General features: G+C 47.5%; 1 protein-coding gene across 1 annotated transcript in view; it reads right to left on the reverse strand.

The window, feature by feature from the left end:
- The window catches only part of kcnq4 (potassium voltage-gated channel subfamily Q member 4), a 573,223-nt gene that overhangs the window by 416,905 nt on the left and 143,465 nt on the right, over positions 1–12,853 (reverse strand). The window lies entirely within an intron of this gene.

Consider the following 12,853-nt stretch of genomic DNA (forward strand, 5'->3'; position numbering starts at 1 on the left):
TTAGGAAGGTAAATGGTATATCATAGAATCATAGAAACCCTACAGTGCAGAAAGAGGCCATTTGGCCCATCGAGTCTGCACCGACCGCAATCCCACCCAGGCCCTACCCACATATCCCTACATATTTATCCACTAATCCCTCTAACCTATGCATCTCAGGACACTAAGGGGCAATTTTAGTACGGCCAATCAACGTAACCCGCACATCTTTGGACTGTGGGAGGAAACCGGAGCACCCGGAGGAAACCCACGCAGACACGGCATGTTGGCCACGGTAAAGGCCACGGTATGTTGGCCTTTACTGCAAGAGTACTTGAATACAGGTGTAAGGATGTCTTACTGCAGCTGTACAGGACCTTAGTGAGATCACACCTGGAGTACTGCGTGCAGATTTGCTCCATTTGTCTAAGAAAGGATATACCATATAGGGAGTGCAACAAAGATCCATCAGACCGATTCCTGGGATGGTAGGATTGTTGTATGAGGAGAGATTGGGTCGACTGGGTCTGTATTCACTGGAATTCAGATGAATGAGATGGGATCTAATTGAAATATATAAAATTCTGACTGGGCTGGACAGACTGACTGCAGGGATGTTGTTTCTGCTGACTGGGGAAGCCGGGGAGGCGGGGGGTTCTAGAACAAGGGGTCATAAGTTCAGGTTACAAGGGTAGGTCATTTAGGACTGAGATAAGGGAAATCTTCTTCACTCAGAGGGTGGTGAACCTGTGAAATTCTGTACCAGATAGGGCCAAATCACTGAATATATTGAAGATTTCTAGACTCTGAACATAGGGAAAGTGCAGGACTATAGTGTTGAGGTAGAGAATCAACCATGATCATATTGAATGGTGGAGCAGGCTATTCCTATTTACTATGCTTCTATACCTCTGCCACATTCAGTATTTCTTCAAATTAGTGTTCAACATGGAAAATTACTGGGACGATTCTCCCAGCTTGCTGCACTGCTTTTGTAGTGCAACAGGCTGAGAGACTCGAGCGGAGGCTGCTGGATGCTGTAGCCTCTACACATCTCCGGCAGCCGGATTTCCTGCACAACAGCTCCGCACCAGAAATTGGCATGGAGCTGCATAGATTATTTAAATCAGCATGACCACACAATTTAATTGTAATTAGCAGGCCCGGGACTGAAATCTCCAAGCCCGCTAGCCTCTCCCCCACCTCCAGGAGTGGTTCACTTCAGCAGGGTTTAGTATAGTTCCCCATTTGCGGGGAGCTGGCGACCCCGCCAGGCTGGAGTGAAGAGGGGGCAATCGGGGCTCCCCAGAGAGTCGGGCACCAGGGTGGTGGTGGCCCCTGGGCATTGCCACCTTGGCAGTGCCAGCCTGGGGCCCTGGCATTGCCCAAGGGGCAAAGTGCCAATGCTCGGGGGACATTGGCACTGCCTACTGGACATAGGGAAGTGCCAAGGGGTGGGGCCTGATGGGGCGGGGCCTGTGGAGGAAGATCTCTGGGGGTGGGGGGGTCCCACTGCCACTCTGCATTTGGGCTGAGTGACAGAGGGAGGGAAACCAGCGAACGGGGCTGGCCATCAGGGTGGTGGTGGGGGCGGGGGGGGAGGGGGGAGGTGTCAGTCTGCTTGTGGGGGGGGGTGGTGTGGTCGGGGAAATCTAGGTGGGCTGGGGGCGGGGAGAGGGGGAAGGGATTCAAGGCTGACCCAGGCATGTTTGGGCGGCCAGTAATCAGAGGCTGGCAGTGCAGGGGCACTGCACATGCGCCGATCTTGGCACTGACAGATCAGCGCGTGCGCAGTGACCCACTCAGCGCTATGCCACCAGACTCTCTAGCGGGGATAGGCCCCGCCCACTGATTTTCAAGGGGATTTACACTAGTGCACTCTGCATTGCACAGAGTGTGGGAGATACCTTTTGAAACTCCCGCTATAAAAACCAGTGTGATTTAAAAGAACAAAGAACAAAGAAAAGAACAGCACAGGAACAGGCCCTTTAGTCCTCCAAGTCTGCACCGATCATGAAGCCCTAACTAAAAATAACCTCTGCCTTTACTTGGTCCATTTCCCCCCTATTCCATCCCTTTTCATGTACCCATCCAGATGCCTGTTAAATGTTGCTAATGTGCCTGCTTCCACCATATCCTCTGGCAGTGCCTTCCAGCCACCCACACTCTCTGCGTGAAAAACCTCCCACGCACATCTCCCTTAAACTTTCCCCCTCTCACCTTGAACCTGTGCCCCCTTGTAATTGACACTTCCACCCTGGGAAAAAGCCTCTGACTATCCACCCTGTCTCGGCCTCTCATAATTTTGGAGACCTCTATCAGGTCTCTGTCTTTCCAGTGAAAACAACCCTAGTTTATTCAACCACTCCCCATAGCCAGGTGAGACCAGGTGAACCTTCTTTGTACTTTTTCCAAAGCTCCAATGTCCTTCTGGTAGTGTGGTGACCAGAACTGCACACAATACTCCAAATGCAGCCTAACCAAGGTTTCATATCGCTGCAACGTGATTTCCCAACTCTTGTACTCAGTGCCCCGGCTGATGAAGGCAAGCATGCCATATGCCTTCTTACTCACCTTGGTCACCTGTGCTGCCACTTTTAAGGAATTGTGGATCTACAGCCCAGATCCCTCTGTATATTAATGTTCCTAAGGGTTCTGCCATTCACAGTATAATTCACACCTAAATTTGATCCTCCAAAACGCATCACCTCGCAATTATCCAGATTAAACTTCATCTGTCATTTCTGTGCTCAAGTCTTCAATCTATTTGTATACTGTTGTATCCTCTGACAGTCCTTGGCATTATCAGCAACTCCACCAATCTTTGTGTCATCCGCAAACTTACTAATCAGACCACCCGCATTTTCTTCCAGATCATTTATTTATATTACAAACAGCAGAGGTCCCAGCACTGATCCCTGTGGAACTCCACTAGCCATGATGTGGAGATGCCGGCATTTGACTGGGGTAAGCACAGTAAGAAGTCTCACAACACCAGGTTAAAGTCCAACAGGTTTATTTGGTAGCACAAGCCACGAGCTTTCGGAGCGCTGCTCCTTCATCAGGTAACTCCACTAGCTACAGATCTCCATTCCAAGGCTACAAGTTGGTGAGACATGACCTTCCCCGTACAAAACCATGCTGCCTGTCACTAACTAGTCCATTTTCCTCCAAATGTACATATATCCTGTCCCTCAGTATCTTCTCCAAAAGCTTCCCCACCACTGATGTCAGGCTCACCGGCCTATAATTGCTGGATTATCCCTGCTTCCTTTCTTAAACAAGGAAACAACACTTGCTACTCTCCAGTCCTCTAGAACCTCGCCTGTGGTCAAAGAGAATGTGAAGATATCTGTTAAGGCCCCAGCTATTTCTCCCCTTGCCTCCCGCAGTAACCTGGGATAGATCCCTCCGGCCCTGGGGACCTGTCTACCTTAATGCAATTTAGGGTACTCAACATTTCTTCCTTTGATATACTGATGCTCTCAAGAGTGTTCACACACCTATCCTTCCGTCATGTCCTTCTCCTCGGTGAATACCGATACAAAGTACTCATTAAGGATTTCACCCACTTCCTGTGGTTCCATGCATAACTTCCCTCCATTGTCCTTGAGTGGGCCTACTCTTTCTCTTGCTACTCTCTTGCTCCGAATATATGCATAAAAAGCCTTGGGATTCTTCTTGACCCTGTTTGCAAAAGACATTTTATGGCCCCTTTGAGCCCTCCTAATTCCACGTTGAAGTTCCTTCCTACTTTCACTGTACTCCTCAAAGGCTTTGTCAGTTTTTAGATGCCTAGACCTATCATATGCTTCCTTTTTCCTTTTGACTAAGTTTAAAATTTCCCTTGACATCCATGATTCCTGAATTCTGCCGTTTCTTTTCTCCAGTTTTTCTCGTAAAATTCCACCCTAAGTGTCAGGCAGGTATGAAACTGGGAGAGTTCCAGATCCATTTTTTGGACACGTTTTCAGGTTCAATTTTATGCACTCTGTCTTTCAAGTTTTGGGTGAGTCTTTCTCACCACAGAAGGCTGTGGGTGGGGCTGTAGAGGGAAGTATTGCGCATGTGCAGACCTCTTGATGCTGCACATGCACATTAACAGGAGCAGGGGTCCGACAAAGAGAGCTGCCAGGCCCCTGCTGCTGCAGGCAGCCTCAAGCACACACCCCCCCCACTGCATTCGTGGGGGCCTGTGCCCAAGATGCAGGCCCTGCCCCCCCCCCCACCCCCCCCCACCCACCCCCCCCACCCCACCCCACCCCCCCCCCCCCCACTGACCAGAACAATTGCAAACCCTCTCCCCCCACCAATCGTGGACTCCCTCCATCCCCCAACAATTACGAACCCCTTCCCTTCCCCACTCATCGCACACCCCCTCCATCCTCCACCGATCGCAGCCTCCCCGTCCTCCACTACCAATCGTGGTCCCGCTGCCCTCACCCACCAACTGCATGCAAAGTGGCAGTGAGCCCCCTCTCCCCACAGACCCTGACCCAATTGGCCAAGCCCACCGACAGGCTCCGCCCCTTGACACTGTCCCCATAGGCCCCACCCACCCACAGGCCCCGCTCACCCATTGCCCAACCCGATAGCCCAGTAGGCATTGCCAGTCTGGCATTGTGCAAGGAGCACCCCAGCCTTGCCCTCGGCCACCCTAGGGGGCCTCAATGGCCTCCGGTTCCACTGGCGAGGCCAACACAATTGATCTCTGTTCATGAGGAGCAGGTGTTTTCCTCACCGGAGAGAATCTCTCCCAGTGAGGCCATAAAGGCAGGCAAGCCCGAACGATTGAGTTCCGGGCTCACTAAACAGATGCAAAACGCTATTTAAATAAATTTCAATAAATTAACCAGTCCTCAGCCATTACCGGCCAGAGGCTGATCGTGCCAGAAAGGACAGGAAGGGAGGCAAGAGAGGGGGTGGAGTGGCACTGCTGATCAGGGATAGTCTGGTGTGCGTATGGTGTGCTGGCCTTTATCAATCGAGGGATTGAGTTTCGGAGTCCGGGGATAATGATGCAGCTATATAAGACCCTCGTCAGACCCCACTTGGAGTACTGTGCTCAGTTCTGGTCGCCTCATTACAGGAAGGATGTGGAAAAGATTGAAAGGGTGCAGAGGAGATTTACAAGGATGTTGCCTGGATTGAGTGGCATGCCTTATGAGGATAGGCTGAGGGAGCTCGGTCTTTTCTCCTTGGAGAGACGTAGGATGAGAGGAGACCTAATAGAGGTGTATAAGATGTTGAGAGGCATAGATCGGGTGGACTCTCAGAGGCTTTTTCCCAGGGTGGAAATGTCTGCTACGAGAGGACACAGGTTTAGGGTGCTGGGGGGTAGGTACAGGGGTGATGTTAGGGGTAAGTTTTTCACACAGAGGGTGGTGGGCGAGTGGAATCGGCTGCCGTCAGTGGTGGTGGAGGCAAACTCAATAGGGTCTTTTAAGAGACTCCTGGATGAGTACATGGAGCTTAATACGATGGAGGGTTATAGGCAGGTCTAGAAGGTAGGGATGTGTTCGGCACAACTTGTGGGCCGAAGGGCCTGTTTGTGCTGTAGTTTTTCTATGTTTCTATGTTTCTATGAAATCCGGGTGTTGTAAAATCGCACCGGTCGTGAAAACTGGTGCCATTCATACTAGCCTCTTTCCGCCAGATTTGGCCGCTGCAAAACGGGTGTAGAGTGGCGGTAAAATCCCACCCTTAGAGTTTTTTTGGAAGAATTGCCCCCACTGAGTCATCAGTTGAGGGAGGGTGGTATACACTATCATCTTGGACCAGTTGCTGTGAGACCTCCTGTGGCTGACGGCAATATTGAGGATACCAAGGTCCACTCCTTCCTTCTGTTCCCTGTACCAGGGATGGTGATTGAGGAGTCTGTGATGTGGAATATAAGGTAAGATTCAGTGAGCATGACAATGTCAGACTGTTCTTTGACTAGACTATGGGACAGCTCTCCCAATTTTAACACAAGATGTTCGTGAGGAGTGCAACTATCAAGCTTTAATCTGATGCTTAGGTCAATCTGAGTTCACTCAGCTGGTTCCATTTTTAATATGCTTTGTTTTACTAACTTGGTTGAGACACTTGATGAAATAATGGAGAAATGATAAATGATGGTTGATGATGTATATATGGATTTTCAAAAGGCATTGGTAGAAGTACCCTTTAATGGACTTGTTTGCACAACTAGTGCTCATAAAATTAAAGAAGTGGTTGCAACATTGACTGAGGGACAGGAAACAGAGAACAATTGTGGATGATTGTTCTGATATACACAGCAGTGTTTCCCCAGGATCTGTCTTGCTCTTTTTGATGTGGATTGATGACCTAGACTGGGTATACAGGTCACAATTTCAACATTCACAGATCACACAAGACATGATTACAAACTCAGATCATATAGACAGACTGGCAGGGCACACAGACTGACTGGCAGGATGCGCAGACAGGCAGGGTGCGCAGACAGACTGCCAAAGTGCACAGACAGACTGCAGGGAGCACAGACAGACTGGCAGGGAGCACAGACAGACTGGCAGGGAGCACAGACAGACTGGCAGGGAGCACGGACAGACTGCAGGGAGCACAGACAGACTGACAGGGAGCACAGACAGACTGGCAGGAAGCACAGACAGACTAGCAAGGTGCACAGACAGACTGGCAAAGTGCACAGAAAAACTGGCAGGGAGCACAGACAGACTGGCAGGGCACACAGACTGGCAGGGCACACAGACAGACTGGCAGGAAGCACGGACAGACTAGCAAGGCACACAGACAGACTGGCAGAGCACAGACAGACTGGCAGGGCCCACAGACAGACTGGCAGGGCACACAGACAGACTGGCAGGAAGCACAGACAGACTAGCAAGGCGCACAAACAGACTGGCAGGGAGCACAGACAGATTGGCAGGGCCCACAGACAGACTGGCAGGGCCCACAGACAGACTGGCAGGGCACAAGACAGACTGGCAGGATGCACAGACTGACTGGCAGAGCGGAGAGACCAGCAAACAGCTACAGATTAAATTTAATGCAGGGAAGTGTGAAGTGATATATTTTGGTAGAAAAAAATATGGAGAGACAATCTAAAATAAATGGTACAATTTTCTAGGGGGTGCAGTAAAACCTCAGGGTGTATGTACAAGAATCTTTGAAAGTGGCCAAACAAGTTGAGAAGGCTGTCAATAAAGCATTGGCTTTCGAGGCATAGAATACAAAAACTAGTAAGTTGTGTGGAACATTTATAAAACACTATAGACTTAAACTGGAATTTCACAATGAATTCTGCATTGGCATCACACTCTATCAGAGTGGGGCCATAGATGAGGGGTTTCAGTTATATGGACAGATCAAAGAAGCTGTGGTTTTAAGATTAAGACACAATTTAACAGAGGTGTTCAAAGCCATGAAAACTATTGATAGAATGAGCAGAAAATATTCATTGGAATGGTTCCATGGGCGAAGAAGTTCAGTTATGTGGATAGGTTGGAGAAGTTGGGACTGTTTTTCTTGGAGAAGACATTGTGAGATGGTTTGCTGGATGTATTCAAATTCATGAGGAGACTGGACGGAGCAGGTAGGGAGAAACTGTTCCATTGGCAGAAGGGTTAAGAACCAAAGTACCCCAATTTAAGCTGATTGACAAAAGAATCAATGGCAACATGAGGAAAAGGTTCTTCAGCTAGGGTGTTGTTAAGATCTGGAATATACTGCCTGAGAGTTGGTGGAGGCAGATTCTATTGTGGCTTTCAAAACAGAACTGGATAATTATCTGAGGAGAAAAGGTTTGCAGGGGTCCAGGAAAAAGGCAGGAAATGGACCCGGCTGAGTAACTCTTATAACAAAAGCAGCCTGCACATGATGGGATGAATGGCTTCCTTCTGTCCGTACCCATTCTGATTCTATGAAAGGGTGGTGGAAAGAGATTCAATAACAATATTGATTGAAGAATTGAATGAGTAGTCAAAGGGAAAGAAATTACAGGGCCGATGCACAGGACCAGGGGAACAGATCTAATTTAACACCTCTACCAAAAGGCTGGTACAGACAGGAAGGTTAAAAAGCTTCCTTCTATGCTGGATCATGCTATGATTCTATTACGTGCCTTCTAGAAGCGCATTTAGACAGCATCCATAGGCACTCCCCTGTTGATAATGTTAGCACAGTAAGAAGTTTAACAACACCAGGTTAAAGTCCAACAGGTTTATTTGGTAGCAAAAGCCACACAAGCTTTCGGAGCTCTAAGCCCCTTTTTCAGGTGAGTGGGAATTCTGTTCACAAACAGGGCTTATAAAGACACAGACTCAATTTACATGAATAATGGTTGGAATGCGAATACTTACAGCGAATCAAGTCTTTAAGATACAAACAACGTGAGTGGAGAGAGTATCAAGACAGGCTAAAAAGATGTGTATTGTCTCCAGACAAGACAGCCAGTGAAACTCTGCAGGTCCAGGCAGGCTGTGGGGGTTACAAATAGTGTGACATGAACCCAATATCCCGGTTAAGGCCGTCCTCATGTGTGCGGAACTTGGCTATCAGTTTCTGCTCAGCGACTCTGCGCCGTCGTGTGTCGTGAAGGCCGCCTTGGAGAACGCTTACCCGAAGATCAGAGGCCAAATGCCCGTGACCGCTGAAGTGTTCCCCAACAGGAAGAGAACAGTCTTGCCTGGTGATTGTCAAGCGGTGTTCATTCATCCGTTGTCGTAGCGTCTGCATAGTTTCCCCAATGTACCATGCCTCGGGACATCCTTTCCTGCAGCGTATGCAGCGTTTCCACATCATGATAATGTTAGCAACAGCCTCACAAAATTCAAGTAATTTCGACCTAATCTTCACAGATGTCATTGAGTTATATTTCTCACAGTGCTCAGTCAATCTATAAATTCAAGGAGGTTTCTCACAACTGATGCTAAAATGACAGATCAGTAGTTTTCTAGTCCAAAAAGGTAGAATTCTTATACTTAAAATGATTTGGAAAGCTTTGACTAAAGCACTTGCAGTTTCCTCATCTGTTTCTTTGAATATCCAGGGGTAGGTCCTGGAGATTTATTGATCTTAAGTGCCATTATTTCACAGAATCGCAGTGTAGAAGAGACCCTTCAGCCCATCAAATCTGTACCGACACGTGAGAAACACCTGACCGACCTGCCTGATCCCATTTACCACCATTTGGCCCATAGCCCTGAATGTTATGACGTGCCAAGTGCTCATCCAGGTACTTTTTAAAGGATGTGAGACATCCCGCCTCTACCGCCCTCCCAGGCAGCGCATCCAGACTGTCACTCCCCCTGAGTAAAGAAGAGTTTCCTCACATTCCCCCTAAACCTTCTGCCCCTCACCTTGAACTTGTGTCCCGTTGTAACTGTAGAACATAGAACATAGAACATAGAACATTACAGCGCAGAACAGGCCCTTCGGCCCACGATGTTGCACCGACCAGTTAAAAAAAAACTGTGACCCTCCAACCTAAACCAATTTCTTTTCGTCCATGAACCTATCTACGGATCTCTTAAACGCCCCCAAACTAGGCGCATTTACTACTGATGCTGGCAGGGCATTCCAATCCCTCACCACCCTCTGGGTAAAGAACCTACCCCTGACATCGGTTCTATAACTACCCCCCCTCAATTTAAAGCCATGCCCCCTCGTGCTGGATTTCTCCATCAGAGGAAAAAGGCTATCACTATCCACCCTATCTAAACCTCTAATCATCTTATATGTTTCAATAAGATCCCCTCTTAGCCGCCGCCTTTCCAGCGAAAACAATCCCAAATCCCTCAGCCTCTCCTCATAGGATCTCCCCTCCATACCAGGCAACATCCTGGTAAACCTCCTCTGCACCCTCTCCAAAGCCTCCACATCCTTCCTGTAATGTGGGGACCAGAACTGCACACAGTACTCCAAGTGCGGCCGCACCAGAGTTGTGTACAGTTGCAACATAACGCTACGACTCCTAAATTCAATCCCCCTACCAATAAACGCCAAGACACCATATGCCTTCTTAACAACCTTATCTACTTGATTCCCAACTTTCAGGGATCTATGCACACATACACCTAGATCCCTCTGCTCCTCCACACTATTCAAAGTCCTCCCGTTAGCCCTATACTCAACACATCTGTTATTCCTACCAAAGTGAATTACCTCACACTTCTCCGCATTAAACTCCATCCGCCACCTCTCGGCCCAACTTTGCAACCTGTCTAAGTCTTCCTGCAAACTACGACACCCTTCCTCACTGTCTACCACACCACCGACTTTGGTGTCATCAGCAAATTTGCTAATCCACCCAACTATACCCTCATCCAGATCATTAATAAATATTACAAACAGCAGTGGCCCCAAAACAGATCCCTGAGGTACACCACTTGTAACCGCACTCCATGATGAATATTTACTATCAACCACCACCCTCTGTTTCCTATCCGCTAGCCAATTCCTGATCCAATTTCCTAGATCACCCCCAATCCCATACATCTGCATTTTCTGCAGAAGCCTACCATGGTGAACCTTATCAAACGCCTTACTAAAATCCATATATACCACGTCCACTGCCTTGCCCCCATCCACCTCCTTGGTCACTTTCTCAAAAAACTCAATAAGGTTAGTAAGGCACGACCTACCTGCCACAAAACCATGCTGTGTTTTACTGTGTCCCGTTGTAAAGTGTATCGCCTCACACTTTTCAAGGTTAAATTCCATCTGTCATTTAATCTACCCGTTTGACCATTCTGTCTATATCTTCTTGCAGCTCAAGACACTCAACCTCACTGTTAACCTTTCAGGCAATCTTTGTGTCATCCGCAAATTTACTAATCCTACCCCCAGGGATAGTCATTTATGTAATTTATATAAACGATGAATAATAGAGGACCCAGCACAGATGCATGTACCCCACTGGTTTTCAGTCACTAAAGCAGCCTTCTGTCATCACCCTCTGTTTCTGAGCCAATTTTGAATCCACTTTATCAAATTACGGTGTATTTGCCTTCTTTATAAGTCTCCCATTTCCTCCAATAGTTACTTTGAAACTTACATTAAATCCAACAACTTCTTCATTTGGAATTATTTTTAGATTTATACTGTAAGGATTACAAACACTCATTGTGTAGGCTTCCACGTGATCTCAGAGGGTGTCTGATGCCTGTGGAACCCATATATCTGTGTGCAAGGAAATTGTGTCTGTCTAAAATCCAGTTCTTTCTGACATCTCCTTCTGAATCCACTCTCTCAGATCTATAACTCATCTCACCGGTGAAAGGCACCATTCCATCTCACCTTAAATCAACACCAAATTTATAAACTTCCAGGAGTCTTGGCGGCAGCTCATTGGTTTGATCTTGAGATGAAATGATCTCGCCAGTGCAATTACCTCTCAAACAATCTTTGTGCACAAGACAGATTGCAGTCAGAACTTGACTTTCCACAGGGAAATCATTAAGCATTCCTTTCTTTCAAATATTACTGTGCGCAATGAAATTTAGTTCTAAATATTTTAATACACATCAGGGATTAAGAATAATGCACCATTTAAATGTACATCAAAGGAACTCTCTCCAGATTTTAATCCAGTTTGACACTCCTTTATGAGAGGCGTGTATCTTTTAAGGAGCTCCATATCTGCTCAATGCACTTACCAGTGAACACAAATGGAAATCCAGTCGGCATGGCACTAGAATAGGAGCAGGGAGCTCTCCTGGTATTCTGGCCAACATTCCTTCCACAACCTACATCACCAAAAGACAGATTAGCCACTCAATGATCTCATTACCAATTAACTGCCATGTTTGTCTAGAAAAACAACCAGTGACCTCGAAAGTAATGAATCGACTGAATCACTGTGGGGGATGTTTGAGGAGAGGTGATTAAACGCTGTATAAATATAAGATTTTTCTTTAAACCTCCAGGGATTAACTGTTACGTAAATCCAGTTGGTTCACTGATGACAGAGGTTTCGCTGCACACAGTGATCACTGGACCACAGCCAATAACAGCATGGCCTCACTCCAGAGACATTTGCCTTTTTTAACAAGTCAAGTTGCAGCTACACAGACTCTTCATTTACTCAGGCCACTTAAAGCCTGGGGTTTCATTGCGATTCTCCAACAACTTTCATCCAATGTTGATAGAAGCAATTCCCAGGATTCAGTGAGTAAATGCACCACCTGGTGCCACACTGGATCACACTAGATCACCTGATTGATCTCTGCTCTGTGCTGAGTTAATGAATTTCAGTTGGGCCAGTCAATCACCCCTAGATGAGAAAGATACTGTACAGTAGCACAGTGGTTAGCACTGCTGCTTCACAGCTCCAGGGTCCCGAGTTCGATTCCCGGCTCGGGTCACTGTCTGTGTGGAGTTTGCACATTCTCTTCGTGTCTGCGTGGGTTTCCTCCGGGTGCTCCAGTTTCCTCCCACAGTCCAAAGATGTGCGGGTTAGGTTGATTGACCAGGTTAAAAATTGCCCCTCAGAGTCCTGAGATGCGTAGGTTAGAGGGATTAGCAGGTAAAATATGTGGGGGTAGGGCCTGGGTGGGATTGTGGTCGGTGCAGACTCGATGGGCCAAATGGCCTCCTTCTGCACTGTAGGGTTTCTATGATTTCTATAACTACAGCCAGGGCTCTCATTACTGATCAATGTCCAGTGACCCCTGCAGTGAACAGGTTATTTGGGCTCAATCATGGTATCCCCATGAATAAATAACATTGCAGATTCACATACATCTGGGTAAGCTACCGGACACTATGAGTGGTGTGAATAACACCATAAGCCCATAAGACATAGCAGCAGAAGTAGATCATTCAGCCCATTGAGTCTGAACCACCATTCAATGATATCATAGCTGACCCAATGTGATAATCCTCAACTCCA

This window comes from Mustelus asterias, chromosome 21, assembly GCF_964213995.1.
Source record: "Mustelus asterias chromosome 21, sMusAst1.hap1.1, whole genome shotgun sequence".
In the NCBI taxonomy this organism is placed as follows: domain Eukaryota; kingdom Metazoa; phylum Chordata; class Chondrichthyes; order Carcharhiniformes; family Triakidae; genus Mustelus; species Mustelus asterias.